At 45.7% G+C, this 24,714-nt stretch overlaps 1 protein-coding gene across 3 annotated transcripts in view; it reads left to right on the forward strand.

Moving 5' to 3' along the window:
• The window catches only part of ATXN7L1 (ataxin 7 like 1), a 243,254-nt gene that overhangs the window by 4,095 nt on the left and 214,445 nt on the right, over positions 1 to 24,714 (forward strand). The window lies entirely within an intron of this gene.

Below are 24,714 nucleotides of genomic sequence, written 5' to 3' on the forward strand. Positions count from 1 at the left end.
ACTCCCGTCTGGCCTGCGTAGTTTCTGTTGAGAAATCAGCTGACAATCGTATGGGTGCTCCATTGTAGGTAATTAACTGTTTTTCTCTTGCTGCTTTTAATATTCTCCCTTTGCCTTTTGCTCTTGGCATTTTAATTATGATGTGTCTTGGTGTGGTCCTCTTTGGATTCCTTTTGTTTGGGGTTCTCTGCGCTTCCTGTACTTGTAAGTCTGATTCTTTCACCAGGTGGGGGAAGTTTTCAGTCATTATTTCTTCAAACAGGTTTTCAGTATCTTGTTCTCTCTCTTCTTCTGGCACCCCCATAATTCGGGATGTTGGTACGCTTGAGGTTGTCCCAGAGGCTCCTTACACTATCTTCAAATTTTTGGATTCTTTTTTCTTTTCCGGCTGAGTGTTTTTTGCTTCTTTGTATTTCAACTCTTTGACTTGATTCTTGCGGTCCTCTCGTCTGCTGTTAGGTCTCTGTATAATATTTTTTATTTCAGTCAGTGTATGTTTAATTTCTAGTTGGTCCTTTTTCATATCCTCAAGGGTCTCGTTAAATTTATCGCCCTTTTCTAGGAAAGTCTTGAAAAACCTTATAACCATGGTTTTGAACGCTATATCCAGTCGTTTGTTTTCCTCTATTTCTTTCATTTGTGATCTGTTTCTTTGTCTCCGCATTTTCGCTGCTTCCCAGAATTGGTAGAGTAGCTTTGTGTGCTAGGTGTCCTCTAGGGCACAGTGGCTCAGCCTCCCCAGTTACCTGAGGTGAACACTCTTTGTGCACCCCTTTGTGGACTGTGTGCTCAGCCTTATTGTAGTTAAGTCTTGAATGTTGTTGGTATCACTGGGAGAAATTGACCTCCAGGCCAATTGGCTGTGAGGATCAGATGTGTCTATGCTGGGAGAACTTCTGTGCTGGAGACACTCTTATGAGACAAGACTTGCAAAATTGCAAAAGCCTCTGTGCTCAGCTTGGATGGGGCAGAGTTTCAGGGCAGAGCAGATAGCCTTGGTTTCCCGTCAGCCCTGCCCTATGAGGCCCCTGGGTCTCAGTGTCCCCTGGTAATCGCTGCAAGCACCTCTGAGAGAAAGCCGCCCTCGAGTTTCGCCCGCTGCCAGACAGTCAGTTTCTCCCCGAATGAGTCGGGGTTCCCAGAAACTTGCCCGGAACTGGAGTTCAGCGCAATCAGGAGCTTCCTTCTCCCTCCCGCTTTAGAAAGCCAGCCGCACACTCAGCCGCCTGTGCACACAGCCGCCCATCCTCTCCTCGTGCGAGTCTCCATACCTCAGCCTTTTGCAGCTCCTCTGAGTCTCAGTGTGCTTTCCTCTTTTCTTCTAGTTGTAGAATTTCCACTCAGCCAGCCTTCCTGTGGTTCTGGATGGTGTCTGTTTTGTCTTTTAGTTGTAGTTTTGATATTGTTGTGCGAGGCAGCAGTTTAGGTGTTTACCTATGCCGCCATCTTGGTTTCTCTATCAAGCCATCTATCTTTTGATGAAGATTTGGCTTGTTTCCATCTTTTAACTCTAGTAAATAATGTTGCTGTGCACATTGTTGTGATATGATATTTTTTATAGATTAAGTTCATGGAGGGAAGGACTTGCAGACTTCTAAAATAATCTGATTATTGTAACATAGTTCCTTCTCCATTCCTCATTCCTTTTGTGCTTCATTTCACCTATCTCAGTAGAAAGTGTTATCAGAAGGCTTTGAAATCTCTGTAATAAAGTCTTTACATCAATGTTATTGTTTCACCCAAAGTTAACTAAAATGACAGTCAAGATGAATTTGGAAAATACTTTTGAACCTTGCCAAATCATCACCTGGGTTTGGAAGGTGTTGCTGATTCCAGGCTTGGATGTGGTCATATGGGGTTATATCGAGGGCAGCCTGGCGTGCTGAAAGGAGCAGGAGAGAGGGATTGAGTCAGCTTCTTAGGTTCTCCCATATGACCTTGGGAACATCACTTCCCTTCTCTGGGCCTCTTCTCTCACATGTAAAGTAAGGAAGTGGGGTTAAACATCCTCTAAGGTCCCTTTGAGACCTCTGAACCTAAGTTTCTCTTGCTGAGTGTGCCTACACTTCAGATATAGTCATACCAGACAGGCTGTCTTCAGAAGAAGAAAAAAACTTACCAAAAAAAAAAAAAACCAAGGCCTCACATTAAAAACATCTTAAACTACTACATACTGGGTTTATTTTCTCATTTTATAATCTCTCGGTGGCAAAAATCACTGCATCTCATACACAAGCATATTCTGCTGCAAATAGTTTGTGAATGGTATGTGACCTTTAGGCCTTTGGCATGATTGAGGGTTTGAGTCCAGAACCCAGGGTGATGTGTTCCCCTCGGTAGAGAGTGAGCTGACCTAGGTCAGCTTGGCTCTGTTAGGCACTTAAATTTCCTGAGAAGAGAGGGTCCCAGAAACCTTGTTAGCCTAATCTAAGATATGAAATGCACTTACGATGGAGAATTCAAGGAAAGCCATTCATCTAACCTTTTATAATAATTTTCTCCCTAGCTTTGTAGGTTTATCTAAAGACTTTTTTTTTCAAGCTAATTGGGAAAAAGCTCTATGCTTTAGACAGATGTTCCCCTATTCTAATTGCCTCCCCTGAACTCTTTTTTGAATCCTCACTTGAGGATATGTTTACTGATTTTAGAGAGAGGAAGAGAGAGAGAGAGAGAAACATCAATGTGAGAGAAACATTGATTGGTTGCCTCCCACATGTGTCCCAACCAGGGGCTGAACCTGCAACTTAGGTATGTCCCTGACTTGGAATCGAACCCACAACCTTTTAGTGTACAAGATGTTGCTCCAACCAACGAGCCACCCAGCCAGGGATTTTTTTTATTTTTTTTAAGAATGTCAATTTATGAGTAAGGAGCAGGTTGCATATGGCTCATAAGTGTCCTGGACTATATAAAACAGATAATAGCAGGGTTGTTGTGAGGATTAACTGAGATAATACAGAAGGGCTTAACACATGGTAAACTTAATGGATGTTTGCCTTTATTCTTTTTTTTATGTTATTATGATTATCATCTTCATTTATTAATGAAGCTATTTCTAGGAACCGTTATTATAATTAATTGGGATTTTTAATCAGTGATGAATGGAAAAGATAAACTATATCAGAAATTTCATTTTTAGAGTTAATCATATTATAATTTTATAAAGGTAATGATTTTTTAAAAACCAATTTTAATGGAGTGCAGTTAATATGTAGTCATTGGTAAGTTTTATCAAGAGCTAGAGAAAATACTTAGGCAGTTGTGGGCCTGTGGCTATGAGCGGTTTACAAAATCTTTCTAGGTCCGGGAGGTCTAAAATAATTTTTTAAATGATAAATAAATTGTTTTGTCTGATCACCGAGAAAAGAAAATCCTTCATAGATTTTTGTTTAGGTCTTTTTGAAATCTATACTAGTTACTACGGGCATTTGTCTGTGTTTTAATGTTCCCAGATGTTTGATTTGATGTAGGTAAACTTGTGGAATGCTTCCAATTTGAAAACTGTTCTGGAGCCAGTAAGATCTTGCTGTGACTGTAAGAGTTTGCTTTCCTCCTGAGATGCTGGTGGAATTGGGCTGGAACACAGGATGAAGCAGGGAATGTGGGAAGACATGCAGCTCAGGCTTAGGAGTCTTGCAGTTATGGCTGGATGGGAGCAAATTGGAGGAAAAGATGGCAACTGAGTAGTAAGAATGAAGTGCTCTTAGAATCCAAGCCAGGGGAGCCAGCGACAAGGGGTGGAGATTTATGGGAAACTGCGAGGGCTTCCCTCTATCGTTATACAGGCAACTCCGTTATCTATGCTAATAGAAGATGGGAAGACACCAAGTCCACAGATTACACAGATAAACCTCATTTCACCATTAATTTCAACTTCTTTTCCCATTAAGCCTACCTTCCTCCCCTTTTGCTAACAAGCCGCAACATTTGTTCACTTGGACGTCTCATCTCTTCTCTCGCCCAGCATTTGGGATGGAAGGATGGAGAGATGGAGTGGCCTAACGGTGGTGGGGAGGAAAGGCAGAAAGGAGAAGTAAGGGCTTGGAAATGAACAAGCCTTATGGTTGCATCCAGCTGATGGAGAAGGGGGAGTACCATGGCCAAGACAGAAAAGCAGAGAAAGGGTTTTTTCAAAACCATCTAGTTTTGAAAATATAGAGCTTTAAACGAGTATCTCTTTACATACAGGTATTTCCATGTGCCGGGGTTCTTGTGTGGAGAAAATGTGGCTCTGGCCCCTTCCAAACCGGAAGTTAGGCAGGTTGGCCACACCCTGGGACACTGTATGTGATGCGTTGGGTTCTTATCAGACCTTATTCTACAAGAATAATTGTTTTATCTCTAGAAGATGTAGACTGTTCCACACATCACTCATTTAAGTACTTATTATTTTATAAATAATGTTCCCATGTTACAAAATTCTAAAGGGTAGTGGTCCATATCAATTCATAAGGCGCTGCCACATTCTCTTTTTGGTGCCTGCGAAGTGGAACGATCATTGAGGCCTCTGGGTGTCTTGCTTGGGTTTTAATACCCGCTCCTGCTTTCTTGGCCTCCGTCATGCATTGAGACAGTATCTCACTGTGTGCCAGCACTGGGCAAGGCCCACGCACAGCAACAAACAGCGCAATCTCCGCCTCGCGGCGCTTCCACCCTAGTGCAGAGGCAGGCATTGGAAAGTCCTGGCGTCGCCCTGGCCTGTTTTTCTCAGTGGTTAGAGCTTCGGCCCTTGGACAGAAGGGTCACGGGTTCAATTCCTGGTGAAAGGCATGCACCTTGGTTGCAGGTTCAATCCCCAGCCCCGGTCAGGGCATGAGCAGGAGACAACCAATCGATGTGTCTCTCCCATCGATTCTCTCTCTCTCTCTCTCTCTCTCTCTCTCTCTCTCTCTCTCTCTCTCTCTCTCTCCCCCCCCCCCCTCATCACCCTTTCCTTCCACTCTTTCTAAAAACAATTGGGGGTGGGGGCCGGGAAATATCCTCACTCTTCAGGTGAAGATTAAAAAAAAAAGTCCTGGCGTTTGGAGAGTACTCTGAAAGGGGAAATGGGGTGCTATTAGAAGGCGTGGCAGGAGGACCTAATTAGGTTAGGGGCTCAGTGAAGGCTTTCCTGAGGAAATTTTATTTACACTAAAACCTGCAGGATGAATGGAAGTTATCTGTGTGCAGGGCTGGGCAGGTGGGAATTAAAGGATACAACATGTATGAAGGCCCAAAGTGTGAGAGAATATAGAATGTTCTAGAAACTAGAGTCTGTGTTGCTTAGAGTGAAGATAGCAAAGAAGAGAGTAGTATAAACATGCCAGTGTGGCTCTACTTCTTTGTGGCGGGGGACTGTTCTGTGCATGGTAAAATGTTTAGCAGCATCTCTAGTCTCTACCAATGGATTCCAGAGGCCCCTCCCCCTCCCCCAATATGAAACAACCAAAAATGTGTCCATACATTGCTAAGACCCCCTCAGGAGCAAAGGGACCCCGATAGAGAATGACTGGTGGAAGGTGAGGCTGGAAAGGCAAGAACACAAGAAAAATACACTAAGATATTCACGGGAATATTCTGCAACTATCTGTCTATGTCTTAGGCCTACATTCCAGGTGGGTTGGCCCTATGGAATGCTCAGCAGACATATGCAAAGCTGTGACTGTCCCCTGGCGCTGGGCTGCATTTGGGAGGATCTAAAGAGAGAGACTCCATCCCTCAAAGAACTGTCCTCCAGAGGTTTGCCAGGTGACTCCTCCAAACCTTCAGCTCTATTCTGCAGAAAATGGGGACGTGGTGAGCTTCAGGTTCTAATTCTGGGTGGCCCACCCTCCCTCGCTGTGCGTGGAGGAGACCCCAAAGCATCAATTCTGAGAATGGTGCCATTTATTATATAGTGGCCCCTGATGTCACAAGTACCACACGGTGAATCGTTAAGGATTTCAGTTTAAAGTCAGGCTGGAAATACTATTGGCATTCTGTGCCGTGTGATTACCCATGGGACTTGTCTGACGTGGGGGTGCACATGACAGAGCAAAGCGGCTGGTTTCAGGGTTCCCGCGTTATGGATTAGAAGATAGGAAGGGCAGAGGAGGGTCTGCTTCCTGTGGCTCCTGACCTGTGCCACGTGGTCCACGGCATTACTTAGGACTGCATGGCCGGGTTCACGCAAGGCCGGGGTTCACAGCCTTGCTGTCTCTGCTTCCAAATTAATTTAGGAAAGTGAGGCGGACTCGGTTACTGTGTGGTAACGTGTGTACATCGTGTTTATATCTTTGGGACTAACCTATTGTTCGCGGTGCTTTGATTAAAGTGTGACATCCTTCAGTTGTAGACATAAATGTATTAGCAGACACACTGAGACCCTGTCTGGTCAAATCCCTTTCGTCCAAGGACGCCAAGTTCTGAGGTGGCCCAGTGTCACACCGGAAACTACAGTCCTTCAGTGGCTGCAATAAGAGTGATGTCACCAAGATGGTGATGTAGGTCATTCCTGGCTTTGCTTCTTCCTCACAAGAAGAACAGCTAACAACTCTTTACAGACAGGAAACCACTGAGAAAAGCCTAGAATAAGGGGGAGAGGATGAAGCACCCCACCCCAGACCACAAAGACAAAGACAAACGGCATTTGAAGGGTAAGCGGAGCAGTCACACCCTGACCACTGCCCCCACCTGAGGCCACGCAGCACCACACTGGCAGATCTCCCCTGGGCCTACGGTTCCTCCAGCGGCAAAAGAGAGCCCCAGGGGGAGCCTCCAGTGTGTGGGGTGCTTCTTGGGAGTCCATACTTGGTCTTGCCGCAGGGGGCCCGTGGGGGCGTCGGCGGGGCTGGACCACGGGAGTCTGATTGTGACTGAAGTGATCAAATGGAGCTATGATGGAGAGGGAGAGGGTTGGCCAAGGGTTGGCCTTTTTTTGAGTTGCGGAAACTGAATATCAAAAAGCTGACTTTCCCCACCACCACCCCGTGTAAATAAATACATAGATAAAAGAAACGGACTCCCATGTCTCTCTCCTAAAACTCTTGGTGCGATGTCCTGCCACTGGTGGGCTCCCGGCAAAGGCTCTTTGGCTGGCTCTCTCCTGCTCCTCTGTGGTGGAGCTCGGATTGGCCGCTTCAGCCACAGGGACCTGGATGTGGACCCTGAGGCTCTTCAACTAATGATGAGAGCCCAGGAAATCCCTTCCTGCCAGTGGGCTGAGACTGAGGATGCTCGCCATTCAGGGGCTAGACGTGGTTCACCCAGTTCCCTCAGTAAAGCTGGAGTTCTGCTGTGGAGAAAGCTTTTGTTTTTATGTAAATGTTTTATCCTTATACCTGAGGTTTCATAACACAATTCTGCTTGCCAATTTTAGGGAACAGGTGCTTAAAGAAAAAGGAAACCAAATAAATACTCTCTAGGGCAGGACAAAGCGACACTAGGCCACCGTAGTGGGGAAGATACTAGTAAAAGGGACTCGGGGATGGGCTCTTTGAACCCATGTACCTGCTCTGTGAAGCTAATTGTGGTTCTCAGAACATTAATAGAGCAAGGACACCTTCAGCTGGGGGTTGACAGGGGCCGGGCGTGCTGTGTGACCCTAACACAGTAACCACAATTTACCAGTAGGTCATGGAGTCTTGGGGTGGGGCCAAATTGGGGAGACAGGACACCCAAACTGATGACACTAACCAGGGTATGGAACATGGTTGAGACCCATTCCTAGTTTGATCCTATCAGACCAAGGTGGCGTCTGCCTCTTTTTAAGAGTGTATTGGACTAGAAAAGGGCAAACACTGTATGATTCCACTTACATGAGGTTCCTAGAATAGTAAAATCCATAGAGACAGAGAGTCAAATGGTAATTGTCAAGGTCTCAGGGAGGGGGAAGTGGAGAATTGGTGTTCAATCCGTACAAAGTTCTAGTTGGGAAAGATGAAAAAGTGCTGGAGATGGATGAACTATAAAAATGGTGGAAAAGGTCAATTTTATGTATCTTTTGCCACAAAGTGCCTTGGCATTGCAGACTTGGACTGAAGTTTCATGGAGCATTATTTAAATCTTGACTCAGCCATTTACTACCTGTGTAGTAAGAGGTAAGAAAAGACAGCTTTTCTGAGCCTCAGTTCCCTCATTTTAGCATAGTGATAATAGTAGCTCTCAGGGTTGTTGTGAAAATAAATGGGGTGCTATCTGGCATCGAGTAGGTACGCAGTAATGTGAGCTTTTGTTAGGACGACTGTTACTTTTACCCGGCACTGGGTTCCCCTTCCTTGCCTGAGGAGAGCTGCCACTTTCAGGGGACGGAGGACGCCGTTCCTGCTCCAGGAGTATGCCTGCGTTTGACTAAGCATCTTTGGTCAACATTTTGTCCCTGGTTCTTTCAGGATTCCAGGAGTGAAAACAAAAGGAGTAGGACCCAGGTCCCTGTGCTGTTAGCAAGAGTGAATCAGTTTCATTTTTCCAAAGTGTGGTCATGTGGGTGACCCTGCATTGCAATCGCCTAGGTACTTAGCACCTGAGGCTGCAGTCACGCTGAATCAGGACTGGCGTTGGGGCACAGGAACAGGCATTTTAAACAGGCTCCCAGGATGGCTCTGATGGTTACTGGACTTTAAGAACCACTGTCCACTGGATACAGTAGTGACTCTCAACCCTGCTCACCTTGAGAATCCTTTGTGAAGCTTTTTTTAAAAGCAGAGACACAGGGCCCACTCCTAGAGATTTGGATTCCATAGGCCCAGTTTAAGGGTTTCTGGGGAACTGCTTGTATGATTTTAAAAATAAAAATCCTAGCTGCCATTTACTGGGCAGTGCCTCGTTTCTAAACACAGAGCTAAATGTGCATTTTCTCATTTAATCCTATGAGGCAATTCCTATTATTAACCACATTTTAGAGACTAGGAAACTGAGGCTCCGCGAGGTTAAGGCGTTTACCTAAGGTGATACAGCTGGGATGTAGTAGACCTGACATTTGAACCCAGAGGCAGGCTGATTCCAGAGGCTGTACTCTTAATGACTGTGTCATAATGTCATCTTAGGAGCAGGGTGGGGACTGAGGTGAGGCAGGTGGGGCACCCAGGACACACATTTAAGGACATGCAAGCACAGGCTCCTATGGGTGCTGCGTGAGGGCCTCCTTAAATGTTGTACCCAGGTTGCCTCGCTTGCCTCAGCCAAGTACCAGCTCTACCTAGAAGAGCATGTTCTTTAAGCAAAATGGTTCCAGTTTCTTCCCCTCCTGTGTATAAGCCAGTGGCCTGCTGATAGGGCCCCTGGCCTCCCCCTCAGTGAAATGCTTCTCATCCCAGGGCTCCAGTGTCGGGTCAGAGTCCTGGCCTCAGGGAAATCTCAGGAGCCGGCTCAAACTGTTCCTTTTTGGGAGGAGGTGTTAGCAAGGACGGTTGCCAAGCAACTCCAGGGGCATCTATCTACAGTGATGATTTCTCTCTTTTCCCTTTTGAACATCTTCTAGGCCGCTTTTCAGTTTCCCTCTTGGCATTGGGATCGTTAGTGTTTTCATAAAGGGTGTGCTCCTTTGGATGATGGAATGGAGAGAGCTTGCCAATACCCGCAGCAGCTTAGACGGGTCCTTTTGATGGGCCCCGTGCACCTGCTAAGTGGGTGTGAAAGACCTTTCCCTTCCTCAGCCATAGCAATGCCCTACTTGTCACTGGCTCTGAGGGGCAGTGACAAAGAAGAGTCTTTGATTCAGAGGCTGAGAAAGACACAGAATGCATCTCCCACATGCCGATGGGGAATGTGGTCATGTTGAGTTCATGACTTAGGATTTAATCTTCTCTCCATTAACCAGTGCTCTTAGAATTTCCTATTCCATGATCTGGCTGGTCTGGAGGAGCTGGTGTCTGTCTGTCTGTCTCTCTCTCTCTCTCTCTCTCTCTCTCTCTCTCTCTCTCTCTCTCTTCAGAGACCAGGGGAGCCCTTGACATGTGTTTCCTCTTCAGCCCTATCCCCTTTCCTACTGCCTCGTCAGTATGGGGTTTCTTTGACAGGCCCAGACCCCTTGGTCTGCTGGCTGGTATTTTGATCCTTCTAGTAAGGGCCAAGGGCTGTGGGCTGAAGCACCTTTCACAGGTGATAATTGGCCCAGACTGGCAGGAAGAAAGGAAAATACCAGGAAAGTGAAACTGCTCACATTTAGGTGAGGTTGGCTCCATGTGGCCCCCCCACCAATGTCAGCCCTTTTGGCCAGTCCCCAGACTCCAGGCTTCTGGTCCCTTCTTCGCCATCTTTCGCAGTGACAGGCAAGACCCTGAGCCCTGCCACTTTCAGAGGCTCAGACCAAACACTTACTAGCCGAAGACGGTTGAAAATAGAGATCTGCCCTGTTTTATGCAAACCCAATATATAACAATCCAGCCTCAGACAGATTAAGAGGCTATTTGCTTTCCCAATGTACTTTTTGAGGTTTTCATAAAATAGTAGACTGCCCTAGAGCTTTTGGAAAACCATATTTTCTTTACCAAACTTTGGGTGGCACACAATTTTAGGCCTCTTCTGCCAGCTCCTCCCAGCTCCCTCCTCCTCTCTCCAGTTTGCCCTGTCAGCTCAGCCCTGCTCCTGCTTTCACCTGAGACGGTTCAGTCCTGTGTGGTGATTCCACATGTCTGCCTCCAGACCTGACCGCTTCTGCACAGAGTGCTCGGCCCAGCCTCTGGTGTATTCCATCTTGACAGCCCTCGTGGGTGTCCTTACTGCACCCCCAGACCCTGCTAGACCAAGTGCAAGTGCAAAGCCTTCTTTGATTCTTCCCTTATCCACTCTCTTTAGGAAGGCCCGCCCCTCCCACTCTGTCTTAAGAGCAGTTCCCAGCACCTTTCCATTTCTTTCCATCTCTCAGCCCCCATCCCATAGCCTACCTACATTTCTTAAAAATATATTTTAAAATATATTTAAAGCCTGCCTAGATTTTTTAAAAAATATATTTAGCCTCATAGCCTACCTAGATTTTTAAAAAATATATTTTTATTGATTTCAGAGAGAAAGGGAGGGAGAGATAGATAGAAATATCAATAATGGAAGGGGATCATTGATTGGCTGCCTCCTGCACGTCCCCCAACTGGGGATCGAGCCCACAACCTGGGCATGTGCCCTGACCTGGAATCGAACTTTTGACATCCTGGTTCATAGTTTGATGCTCAACCACTGAGCCACACCAGCCAGGCCTAGATTTTTACAATAACTGCTTAATTGGTGTGAAAGACCTATCCTTTCTTCAGCCACAGCGATGCCCTACTTGTCACTGGCTCTGAGGGGCAGCGACAAAGAAGATTCTTTGACTTGAATGGCTGAGAAAGACACAGAAAGCATCTTCCACCTGCTGATGGGTGATGTGGTCATGCTGGGTTCCATCTTCCCCTCATACCACTTCAGAATTAATCTCCCGAAAAGTCATATTTTATCAGGTTGTTCCTTAAGTGCAAACCTTTCATCACTTCCCCATCCAGTACATTTCATGCAGTAGCCCAGGTCCTTCTGCCTCAGTCCTTCCAAACCCACACAGGTGATTTGTCTGGCATAGCCCTTTGGACAAGCCCTGTTCCTTCCGGGTCCCAGTCTCTGCAGACTCTCGAGGGACTTCTGCTTCTAGTGCCTTCCTCTCCAGTGAATGCTTCTCATTCTGCAGGGCTCAGGCCTCGTTCACTCTCTGAGGAAACCCTCTCCACCCTCTCAGGCTGCACTCCCAGGGCCTCCTCTGGACCTCCTACTGCTGGCTGTACCTACCATGCACTCTGGCCCCTAAAGCTTACCCTTGTTTACCTGGTGTCTTATTTTCACAACTGTATTGTAAATCTTGTAGAGGTGGGTGTGAGGGACCATATCTTCCCTTTTTCTTTCCTGAGTTATTTTTCAGTCAATAGAGTGTTACACTTTGGCTAGGCATCCAATTTTTCAGGTATATGTCCCAATATACCTGTATTTTCATTTCTTTTTAAATTGTGGCAAAATACAAATAACTTTTTTTTTTATTGCCAGTATTACAGATGTTCCCCATTTTCACCCCTTTCGCCCCCCTCCACCCAACCTCCACACCAACCCAGGCCTTCCCCACACTATTGTCTGTGTCCATGGGTTATGCCTATATGCGTAGATGTTCTTTAGTTAATCCCCTCGCCCCTGCCCCCATCCTCTCTACCCGCCTCCCCTCTGAGATCCGTCATTCTGTTCCACGCATCCATGCCTCTGGACCTATTTTGTTCATTAGTTTATTTTCTTCATTAGATTCCACACATAGGTGAGATCATGTGATATTTGTCTTTCTTTAACTGGATTATTTCGCTTAGCATAATAATTTCCAGGTCCATAAATGCTATCCCAAAGGGTGAGAGCTCCTTCTTTTTTAACATAGTGCTCCATTGTGTAAATGTACCACATCTTTTTTATCTACTCATCTACTGATGGGCACTTGCGCTGTGTCCAGAACTTAGTTATTGTAAACAGCACTGTTATGAACATAGGGATTCTTAGGATATATTCCCAGACGTGGGATTGCTGCGTCGATCAGCAGTTCCATTTTTAATTTTCTGAGAAGCTCCATACTGTTTCCATTGGCTGCCCCAGTCTGCATTCCCACCAGCGGTGTACTGGGTTTCCCTTTCCTCCACATCCTTGCCAGCACTTGTTGTTCGTTGATTTTATTGATGGTAGCCATTCTGGCAGGTGTGAGGTGATACCTCATTATTGTTTTAATTGCATATTTCTGGTGATTAGTGACATTGAACTTTTTTTTCATATATGTATTGGCCATCTGTATTTTTTTTATTTTTTATTGTCTGTATCTCCTCTTTGGAGAGGTGCCTATTTAGATCCTTTGCCCAGTTTTAAATTGGATTATTTGTCTTCCTGGTGTTGAGTTGTATGTGTTCTTTGTATATTTTGGAAATTAACCCCTTCTCAGTTGTATCATTGGCAAATGTGTTCTCCCATACAGTGGGGTCCCTTTGCATTTTGTTGATGGTTTCTTTTGCTGTGCAGATGCTTTTTAATCCGATGTAGCCCCATTTGTTTATTTTTTCCTTTGTTTCCCTTGTCCTAGGAGACATCCTATCCATTTTTAAGGGTTCATTTTAATAGTGTTAAACTGAGTAGTTCATTCACATTGTTGTGCAATCCATTTACAGAACTGTTTTCCTCTTGTAAAACTGAAACTCTGTATCCTTTAAACAAATCTACATTTGTAAGTATTTTCATTTTTAAAAGCAGTTTGGAAATGACCTATGTATGAGTTTCTTTGATTTATCACCTAATATTTTAAAGTTGTTGAGATTTTAAGAACTGGCAGGACTCCTGAAGTTTCTGTTCAGGTGGATATTTGAAGCCACAATGCAAAAAGGCCCCGCTCAGTTTAGGGTGTTGCAGCTCCAGGATCCCTTAGGGCTTCCTACCTAGGCAGCGAAGTCAGTGGAAGAGTGCTAAACTTTAGGCCCAAAGTCACAGACACCTTTGAGCAGCCTAACGTTTCTCACTTCAGATTTGGTGACCCCACCTTGCACCCTTGTTTCTTTTTGGCCCTTCATCTTAATGTTAACTTAAAAAGTTCTCACACATGCCCTGACCGGTGGTTCGATTCCGGTCAAGGGCATGTACCTTGGTTGCAGGCACATCCCCAGTAGGGAGTGTGCAGGAGGCAGCTGATCAATGTTTCTCTCTCATCAATGTTTCTAACTCTCTATCCCTCTCCCTTCCTCTCACTAAAAAAATCAATAAAATATTAAAATATATTTTTTAAAAAGTTCTCACACATATAAAAAAGTTGAAATAGCCGAAACCGGTTTGGCTCAGTGGATAGAGCGTCGGCCTGCGGACTGAGGGGTCCCGGGTTCGATTCCGGTCAAGGGCATGTACCTTGGTTGCAGGCACATCCCCAGTGGGAGGTGTGCAGGAGGCAGCTGATCGATGTTTCTCTCTCATCGATGTTTCTAGCTCTCTATCCCTCTCCCTTCCTCTCTGTAAAATATCAATAAAAAAATATATTTAAAAAAAAAAGTTGAAATAATAGTACCATGGTCATTCATACTAGTATATGCACCACTTAGAGTTAAAAATTAGTTCACAGTTCATCTTATTTGCCTCCTTATAAAGATATATATTTTGTACTGTTTGAAACTAGGTTGTAGACATCATGACATTTCACTTCTAAATATTTAGCATTTTGACACATACTGATTGTGTAACCTTGAGCTATTCAAGTTCTCAGAGCCTCATCTTATATAAATATGTATGTATGTTTTTGCTGGACCATTTGGAAGTAAGTCACAGATAGTGTGACACTTCACCCCTAAATTCTTCATTCAGTGTGCATCTCCTAAAAATAAGAGCATTTTTCTGCGTAATTATAATACCAGTCCCCAATAACATCTAATATATAGTTCCTATTCAAATTTCTCCTGTTGTCCCCCCAAAAAAGTGTATAGCTGCTTTTTCCATAGCTGCTTTTCCATATACACACACATAACCAGGATCCTATCAAGATTTATGCATTACATTTGGTTGTTATGCCTCTTGTGCCAATTTTAATCTAGAATAGTGCCCCCTGTGTGTGTATATATAGTATACATATATATGTATACCTATATTTTGCATGTACATATATAAAACATTACCGTTTAAAATGCTTCACATTCTGACCTGTCTGATCACTTGCTCATGGTGTCATATACCTTCTTTTTCTATGCCCTGTTTTTCCTCCATACTGGAAGTCTCAGATTCAGGCTCAACATCTTGGCAAGAATACATCCCAGGTGATTCTGAGCACTTCATCAAGCATCTCATCAGGGGGCACATGATGTCAGGGAGGCCCATTATTAGGTATCAATCACTCAGTAAGGTGGTGACTACCTCTCTCCATTGTAGATATGTTTTCTTTCTTCAATTAGCACATTATTCTGTGGGTGATGCTTTAGAACCAAGTGAATACCAACAAGACATTTCATGGAATTGTCTTGGTATTTATTAGTGATCTTTGCCTGAATCAGTTATTTCTTTGGGGGTTGTAGAATGGTCATTTTCACATTATGCTAATCTGATCTACATTTATTGGCTGACATTCATCTATAAAGGAGACCTCTTTCTCATCAACAGGGGATGAACTATTAAATGCCTCCTAAAAAAAAAACAGAGCAACCCAGCTGGGGTGGCTAAGTGGTTGAGCGTCAACCTGTGAACCAGGAGGTCACAGTTCGATTCCTGGTCAGGGCAATCGCCCGGGTTGCGGGCTCGATCCCCAGTGAGGGGCATCCAGAAGAGGCAGCTGATCAATGATTCTCCCTCATCGTTGGTGTTTCTCTGAAATCAGTAAAAGATGTGTGCTTTTTCAAAGCAGAGCAAAGTTTTTCCTCCAATTAGCAATTTTCAGAGTAAGGAATTGAACATCCATGGTTTAAGCTAAGGAGGAACAAGGGCAAGGAGTGGGCACTTTTCGATAAAATGCAAGTACAGCGTGTCATCCCATAATTAATGAAAATTCTAGATAGAGTGAGCTCTACAATGCAAACATCAGAAGTAAAGTGTGACCACATCTTGGTTGACAGAACATGAGTTTAGAAATATTGAGAAGCATTGTCCCACACACTCAAGTGACCCTCTTCCTTAGTTTGGGGAAGGAAGAAGATAATTACACTTAAAATAATCCTTCTTCCACCTTCCAACAGGGGGTCAGCATTTAGCTGGGCCCAATAAACTGCTAGAGTTAAATTGCAAACCAGGATGAGTGATGCCCCTCTGCAGGTTATAAAGCTAGAGCCATGCTTCCTGTATCACAGGTTCACCGTGCTTCCTGTATCACAGGCTCACCGTACTTCCTGTATCACAGGTTCACCGTGCTTCCTGTATCACAGGCTCACCGTACTTCCTGTATCACAGGCTCACCGTGCTTCCTGTATCACAGGCTCACCGTGCTTTCTGTATCACAGGTTCACCGTGCTTCCTGTATCACAGGCTCACCGTGCTTCCTGTATCACAGGCTCACCGTGCTTCCTGTATCACAGGTTCACCGTGCTTCCTGTATCACAGGCTCACCGTGCTTCCTGTATCACAGGCTCACCGTGCTTCCTGTATCACAGGCTCACCGTGCTTCCTGTATCACAGGTTCACCGTGCTTCCTGTATCACAGGTTCACCGTGCTTCCTGTATCACAGGCTCACCGTGCTTCCTGTATCACAGGCTCACCGTGCTTCCTGAATCACAGGTTCACCGTGCTTCCTGTATCACAGGCTCACCGTGCTTCCTGTATCACAGGCTCACCGTGCTTCCTGTATCACAGGCTCACCGTGCTTCTTATATCACAGGTTCACCGTGCTTCCTATATCACAGGCTCACCGTGCTTCTTATATCACAGGCTCACCGTGCTTCTTATATCACAGGCTCACCGTGCTTCTTATATCACAGGTTCACTATGCTTCCTGTATCACAGGCTCACCGTGCTTCCTGAATCACAGGCTCACCATGCTTCTTATATCACAGGCTCACCATGATTCCTGTATCACAGGCTCACCATGATTCCTGTATCACAGGCTCACCGTGCTTCCTGTATCACAGGTTCACCGTGCTTCCTGTATCACAGGCTCACCGTGCTTCCTGTATCACAGGTTCACCATGCTTCCTGTATCACAGGCTCACCGTGCTTCTTATATCACAGGCTCACCGTGCTTCCTGTATCACAGGCTCACCGTGCTTCCTGTATCACAGGTTCACCGTGCTTCCTGAATCACAGGCTCACCATGCTTCTTATATCACAGGCTCACCATGATTCCTGTATCACAGGCTCACCGTGCTTCCTGTATCACAGGTTCACCGTGCTTCCTGTATCACAGGCTCACCGTGCTTCCTGTATCACAGGTTCACCATGCTTCCTGTATCACAGGCTCACCGTGCTTCTTATATCACAGGCTCACCGTGCTTCTTATATCACAGGCTCACCATGCTTCCTGAATCACAGGCTCACCATGCTTCTTATATCACAGGCTCACCGTGCTTCTTATATCACAGGTTCACCATGCTTCCTGTATCACAGGCTCACCGTGCTTCTTATATCACAGGTTCACCGTGCTTCCTGTATCACAGGTTCACCGTGCTTCCTGTATCACAGGTTCACCATGCTTCCTGTATCACAGGCTCACCGTGCTTCCTGTATCACAGGCTCACCGTGCTTCTTATATCACAGGTTCACCGTGCTTCCTGTATCACAGGTTCACTGTGCTTCTTATATCACAGGTTCACCGTGCTTCTTATATCACAGGCTCACCGTGCTTCCTGTATCACAGGCTCACCATGATTCCTGTATCACAGGCTCACCGTGCTTCCTGTATCACAGGCTCACTGTGCTTCCTGTATCACAGGCTCACCGTGCCTCCTGTATCACAGGCTCACCGTGCTTCCTGTATCACAGGTTCACCATGCTTCTTATATCATAGGCTCACCATGATTCCTGTATCACAGGCTCACCGTGCTTCTTATATCACAGGTTCACCAAGTTACCTGATCACAGGCTCACCACGCTTCTTATATCACAGGCTCACCGTGCTTCTTATATCACAGGTTCACCATGCTTCTTATATCATAGGCTCACCATGATTCCTGTATCACAGGCTCACCGTGCTTCTTATATCACAGGTTCACCAAGTTACCTGATCACAGGCTCACCACGCTTCCTGTATCACAGGTTCACCATGCTTTATATCACAGGTTCACCATGCTTCCTGTATCACAGATTCATTAGAAAGTGGCCAACCGCCCAGGTACTGGGCTGGGCTCTATGCAGGATGTTAAGGTGGAATAACATCCCGACCCCTGCCCTCCCACTGGAAACTCAGGAACTCCCCAGGCAGCAGGCTAGAAACTCTGATGCCACCTAGAGACTTCAATATGGCTTGAATGCCCCGGGGCTCAGGGAAGGAAGAGATTTCTGTTGCCTGTCTACAAGACCTTTGACCTGAGGGCAGAGGCTCTTAAGTTTGTGGTTCTACCTGGAACACAGTGAAGGGTATGTAATTGGAGCCAAGTTAATGTTTGAAGAATGAATGAATGAGTGAATGAATGAATGCTCTATCACAGATGGTTAGGATTTGACATTGAGCACTCTAAGAACACTGTTGTTTTTGTTGTTAGTGGTGTTTTTGTAAAAATATTTTTATTGAATTCAATAGCATAAAGTAAAGGCTTTGAGTTCCCCAGAAAGTTGCTTTTGGAAAAAGGCGTTAGAATGAGTCCCAGACCTGCCATTAATACCAAAGAGAACCAGTTCATAATTTATTTCAGTTGTACACCTACTTGATACCAACACAATTGAGGTGGTGTGGTTTTTTGTTTTGTTTTGTTTTGTTTTTTTATAAAGTAGAGTTTTCAGGCAACAGGCTCCTTTTTTGTAGGAGAATGTGTGTGTGTGTTTTGCTGTTTCTGTTCACTGTGCTGGGGGGAGAGTTATGCTCTCTTTCTTTCTCTGAAGTGTGTGTGTGTGCACACAGTTTTAGGTCTTGCTGCCCAATTAATTTAACTTCTTTTTTTTTTAATCACAATCATTGTGCTAGTAAATGTTTAACAACTCCCTCTCTAAATAAATTTACACAGATATACTTTTATTATACATTTTACTGTTAAAGGGCTGTTTAGCATGTAATTTACAAATAATAAAATATTTAATACTCCTTATTGCAAAATTTCATATAGTCCATTGATTCTCACAGAATGCTTTTGTTAAATTTTGCCAAATTCTTCTATCCCTGACCAACCTGAGATTGAAATTGACAAACAGGTGTCAATCCAACCTAAGTGTTTGTGGATATTTTCGTTTAAGTCAGTGAGTAAGATGAAAATGGAAGAACAAAGAGATATGTTAGAACCATCACTCAATTGTTGGTGATGAGAGCAAAGGCCTTGCTAAATTGGATAATAGTTTTCAAATACCAAGAAAATATGTCCTCATTTTTAGCATTATTCACAATACAGCTATAGACGTGACACAGTTTTAATTCTGCATTACTAACATTTTCTCCATCCCTGTCTTAAATCTAGACAATAAAAAATAATAATAAATCAATCCCTGGTTTATCATATTTGGTGATTTCTGTAGTATAAGGTCTCCCACCACCACATTTCAAGTGCTCCTTATTCTGTCACTGAAGAGATGTGCATAAGAACACTGTTGTTTTTGTTGTTAGTGGTGTTTTTGTAAAAATATTTTTATTGAATTCAGAGCAGAAGGGATAGAGAGAAAGAGATAGAAGCATCAATAATGAGAGAGAATCATTGATTGGCTGCCTCCTGCACGCTCCCTACTGGGCATCGATCCCACAACCCAGGCATGTGCCCTTGACCGTGAATCGAATAGCCACCTCCTGGTTCATAGGTTGATACTCAACCACTGAGTCACACCAGCTGAACAAGAACACTGTTGCATAGGATTTCCACCATCCAAGTATAATAGATGTAAAGAACTTCAAGAGCAGCAGTCAGCAAACTGTGGCCACGGATAAAAGCTGCATGTCACCTCTATTTGTAAATAACATTTTCTTGGGACACAGCCACATTCATTCATTTATGTATTGTCTCTGGTTACTTGTGCACTACAATGCCAGAGTGTAGTGTCTGAGACAAAGACACTCAAAACCTGAAATATTTACTCCCTGGTCCTTTCTAGAAAAAGTTGCCAACCCTTGCTCAAAGCATCAATGATAATAAAATGTAGGAAGATAAATAGGAAGTGATAAGTTTTGAGTGTTCTTTTTTAATACAATACATTTAATTGTAGCTATATCAAATAATTTTCAATAATGTATTAATTGGCTCACCAAATTCCTGAAAATTTAACAATTGGCTCTCGCGAGCCTGTACAGGGCGGCTCCAGGTCCCCACTGCTGTGCTTTGGGGGCTTCAGCTTTTAGTGCCAAAAAATAAAGCTGCCACTATTGGGAGGAAGCAGCTGACGATACCAGATTGGAAGGGGAGCCATAATAAGAAGGATTCGAACTACTTGAAATTGTGGTCTATTTGTCCATAGAAATCAGAAGAAAGCATTTTTGAGGTTAGTTTTCATATAATGTTTCCCCCCCTCTTAGGGCCTGTGGTTGGTTTTGGTTTTTCAAATGCGATTTCTGCAGAGCTCGTTTAAAAACTCAGTGCAGCATGGGTTTCTTACCAAATTTTGCAAGCATCTGTCTCCAGCCCCCTGAGCCCCTGACAGCTGCCCAGCAGCTCTCAGTGCTTCCCCAGAGGTTGTGTGTCCCCAGAAAGGCCCACTTCCTGTCTCTGGCCTTGAGCGAGAGGAGAGGTGGTCCCACCGGTTGCGTTGTGCAGGGGTTTTCCTAGTTGCCATTTCCTGCCAGTTGCCTTTGAATGGATTACAGATGGTCAGAAAAAGACTTCTTGGCACAGCGAGAGGGCCAATCTCCAGGGGAAGGATTTATAACAGGATGTCAGTTTATGCCTCCCCAGATTGGGCCTGGCTGCCGCGGCCTCAGCAGAGAAGCTGACTGCCTGTGGGGACAGAAGGTAGAGTAGAGGGTGAGGAGTGGGGGGAGTGGGGACGGGGTCTGTGGGTGGAGAAAACGAGCAGCAAGGAAAGGATGTTTCCATTTATGTGACACCTTTCATCCCGTGGGGTCTCAAACTGCCAACTCCCAAAGGCGTTCGGCCCCTCTGGGGATGCTGTGGCTGGAGATTAGGTACTGAGGTAATGTTGTGGATGCGTCCAGCCCTTATGGGAAGTATAATACATCCTCGTGTCTTTTCAAAGTGAGGAAAAGACAGGTGCGGCTGTTTCCTTCTTTTTTTTTTTAAACCACAGTATAGAGCACATTTAATTTGTAAACTTTAAAAAATATAACAACATAAAATTTACTTTTTTTAAACCATTTTTAAGTATTCAACTCAGTGGCACTAAATGCGCAATGTTGTGCCACCATAACCACTGTCTGTTTCCAGAAGTTTTCTATCATCCCAAACAGGAACTCTGTACCCATTAAGCAGTAACTCCCCACTTCCCCCACCCCTCTCCCTCTACTTTCTGTCTCCAGGAATTTGCCTAGTCTAGGTACCTCAGATAAGTGGAATCATACAGTATTTGCCATTTTGTTACTGGCTTATTTTATGTAGCATACTGTCCTCAAGGTTCATCCATGTTATAGCGTGTATCAGGATTTCTTCTCTTTTTTTGTTTATTTTTCCATTGATGGGCTGTCTGCTCCCTTTGGCCATTGTACTTAGCGTTGCTATGGACCCGGGTGTCAGATGAAGGCCTGCAGAGAATCGGATGATTCCCTAGCTCCTCCGCGGTAACTCGGCTCCGGTGCCTCTCCAGTCGGAGCTGCCCGGAGTATGTGTAGAGGGGGCCCTATTCAGGTGTGCCAGCCCAGGGTCAAGCTGCATCTGCCCGGAGGGGCACCTTTTCCTAACTTGCACAGAGTGCTTTCCTCTCCAGAGGAGCTTCCGGGGCTGGAAATCTGAGAGGCCAGACTGCACGCGGCCACCCGTGCTTCTGCTTCCCGGGCAGGAGGAAGCACTTGCTGGGCAGAGGCCAGTGGGAAGGGCTGAACTAACTGGGTCAGGATTTCTGGGATTGAGTCTCCCTCTGCCAGACATCAGGGCAGCCCGGGGCGGTTACAGGGGCGAGGCCTCGTGAGCTTCATCGTGAGAAGGTTAGGGCTGTAAGGTCCCCCGTACACAGAGCCAGCAAGATCTGTCAGGGAGGGGAGGGAACGGGCAGTGTCTGAGTGCATTTGGGCTGCTATAACAAAATACCACAGACCGGGTGGCTTTTAAACAACAGACATTTGTTCCTCACGGTTCCGGAGGCCAGCAGTGTGAGATCAGGGCACCAGCACGGTCAGGTTCTGGTGAGAGCCCTCTTCCAGGCTGCAGACTTCTCACTGTCTTCGCCTGGCAGAAGGGAACAGGGAGCTCTGTGGGGTCTCGTTCGTAAGAGCCTTCATCCTATTCCTGAGGGCTCCTCGCTCATGACCTAATCACCCCCAAGGGCCCACCTCCTATGGCCGTCGCATTGGGTGCTAGGATTCCATCATGTGAATTTGGAGGAACACAAGCATTCAGACCACAGCGGGCAGGGCCGGACACAGGCTCAAAGACTCTGGGCCTGGAACCAGACAGGATGCTGGTGGGATTTCACAGAGAACAGGGAGATGGTACAGAGGCCTTGGGAAGGCGCAGCGGGAAAGTGCCTCATAGAAAGTGTGAAAAAGTGAATGGCTACATTCTTTCTGACCAAAGGTGGTGGTGGAAGAAGGAGGAGAAAAAAGTCTCCAGTTGCATGAAGACTCGTGGAGGTGTGAGGGCGTATTTTGTGTGTGCACAGTTTTTCAGGACATGGGTTCTGTGGCTTTCCTGAGATCCCCCTCAAAGATATGGGCCTCCCTCCCCCTTTCAAAAAAAAAAAAGTATTTAAAGAAATTCACAGCTCATGCATGAGGCATGCACATGCCCAGATATACCATGGAGTGCACTACATGGGACAGGATCCAAGCTAACAGGAATGTGTGTGTTGCTTTAAGAGCTTGGTGTTAGGGCCATGACACTTTTAAATCTCCTTTGAGGAAGACTTCTTCTCTCTGGGTTGGAGTAGAGACCTGGGGAGAAGTCTGGGTAGTGGAACCACTTCAAAAACTAGCCTTGTTGACATGATTTGTATTCAGGCTTTTTGCCTGCAAGACAGACAGGGATAGAGATTGAGAGACAGACAGCGCGTGGTATGCTAGATGAGGAAGCCACCTTTGAATCTCATCCCTGTGTCGAATTGATAGGAGAGGAGCTTGTTGGCAGAGAAGGGAAAACACAGGCTTTGCACTCAGCTCTTAGCTAACATCTTGGCCCCTCTGCCTGCTCGCTGTGTGACTTTGGGCAAGTTACCTCGCCTCTCTGTGGGTCAGCTTACTCAGTTCAACAACAGTGTTGGTCCTAGGGGAGGGTTAGGCTGACTCACGAGCTGGCACACTGTCAATGGACAGGAAATGGCAGCTGTTATCATTGCCAGACAGAGGGGCAGATCTAAGAAATCACGTGGCGCAAAAAAATGGCCCAGAATTTGAGAGTGAAGGGAGGGAGGTGTTGTGAGAAGGTGAGTTGGAAGATCATCTTTCAAAATGAAGAGATGGGTTAGAAAGGAAGGGGGGCAACAAGAAGGAGAAAGAACTGGGTGTCTTGGGGACAGAGACCTGCTTTCCGTCTCTTTTCATACTGACTTTCATTCTCTCCGGGCTCTGACTTTATCGGGTCCTCCAGGTCACCCTCTGCACCAGGGTTCCCAGTGAGGGGGTGTAGAGACTGGGGAGTCAAGAGGGGAGGCGGGGAGCTCCTGAGAGGGGCCTTCCTGCAGGTAAACGAGGCCTACTTTTCATTCAGGCCACATGGTCATGGATCCCCCTTTTGTGAACAGAGGGCGTCTGGAATGTGTGACAACAGAAGTCCCATGCTGGTTCTGTGCCCGCTCATTAGGAGGCAGAGATAGTCCTCTTGAGTCAGAGAGAACTGTGTTCGGTGCTGTACTAGGAAAGTCACATCAGCCCTCAGAGCCTCATTTTTCCCATCTGTTAAATGGGATAATCACAGATAACCCATAGGGATGTTGGGAAGAGTAAATTAAGAGGACAGACAGCACTTAACAGCTCATAGTGAATGCTCAGTAAACAACCTTTCTTTGCCAGGAAGTACCCCCAGAGGGGGAGACTGGGGATATGTTTGGAAGGAGACAGTGCCTTGGCAGGCTGTGTTCTGGATGCCATCGGACTTAATATCTCATAAGGAAACAGCATCTAGAAATGGCCCTTAAACTGGGGCCCTAAGCAGGGAGCCGGCAGTGTGCAAGCCTGGCACAACTTTCAGAACAGCACTTCTATTCCAAGGGTACTTTTTAGCAGAAAGCGTTATTGTTTATCATTATATTTCATAGGGGAAACAAACGCCACTGCCAATTAAACTATAGCCATTATTGATCCTAAGAATTCACTCTGATTTTAAAGATATAATGTGCAGGGTGGGGGGGGGGTGGAGTGCAGTTTAGAATTAATGAAATATAGGAGGGCAAAAATAGAGTGTAAAGCAAAATTTACATAATTTTTAAAATAAAATAAGGAAGTTTAAGAAACATTGAAAACTCTTGGTAGAGCCTCAGAATGTGAAAAAGTGTGTGAATTTGCCTCCACCATCAGGGTGACTCCATTTAAAGGGGTGAGAGTGGGGCAGGAGGAGCTGCTGAGTTTGATCTCCCTGTAAGTTTCAATGTTGGGGTGGGGGAGGATGTGACCCCAGACTCGAGAGCGCCCATCATCATCCTGGGGCCTGCACATCCTCATGTGAACATCATTTGTGTTCATTCACGTAGGAGGAAACTCCACACACAGCACTTTGAGGAGGAGGGGCGGGGTCATGAAACCAAGCTGACAAACCCACACTCCGAAAGGGCTAGAACCCCCACCCCCCTGGGAAGAGGCTGCTTCCTGTGACCCACACACCAACACTCCTAGCCCTGCTGTTTTGATGTTTTGCTGAAGATTTTGGAGGACAACCAGCCTCACTCTCTTGCCCTTAAAAACTCTGTGACACGTCTTGGGTGGGTCAGAGGGGCCTGGTTGAGTTCCCTTCTCCCTGTCAGAACCCCTCTGCTCCAACCTGCACGTTACCACGTGGGGCAGGCCTCTGGGCAGCCCGTGGTGTGGTCAGGGAGCCCTCTGCCACTTCCTTGGCAGGGAAGTGGAATCACAGACCAACTTCTGTGGAGAGTTTCTGTTT

Source organism: Plecotus auritus, assembly GCF_963455305.1.
Source record: "Plecotus auritus genome assembly, chromosome: 4".
Classification (NCBI taxonomy): domain Eukaryota; kingdom Metazoa; phylum Chordata; class Mammalia; order Chiroptera; family Vespertilionidae; genus Plecotus; species Plecotus auritus.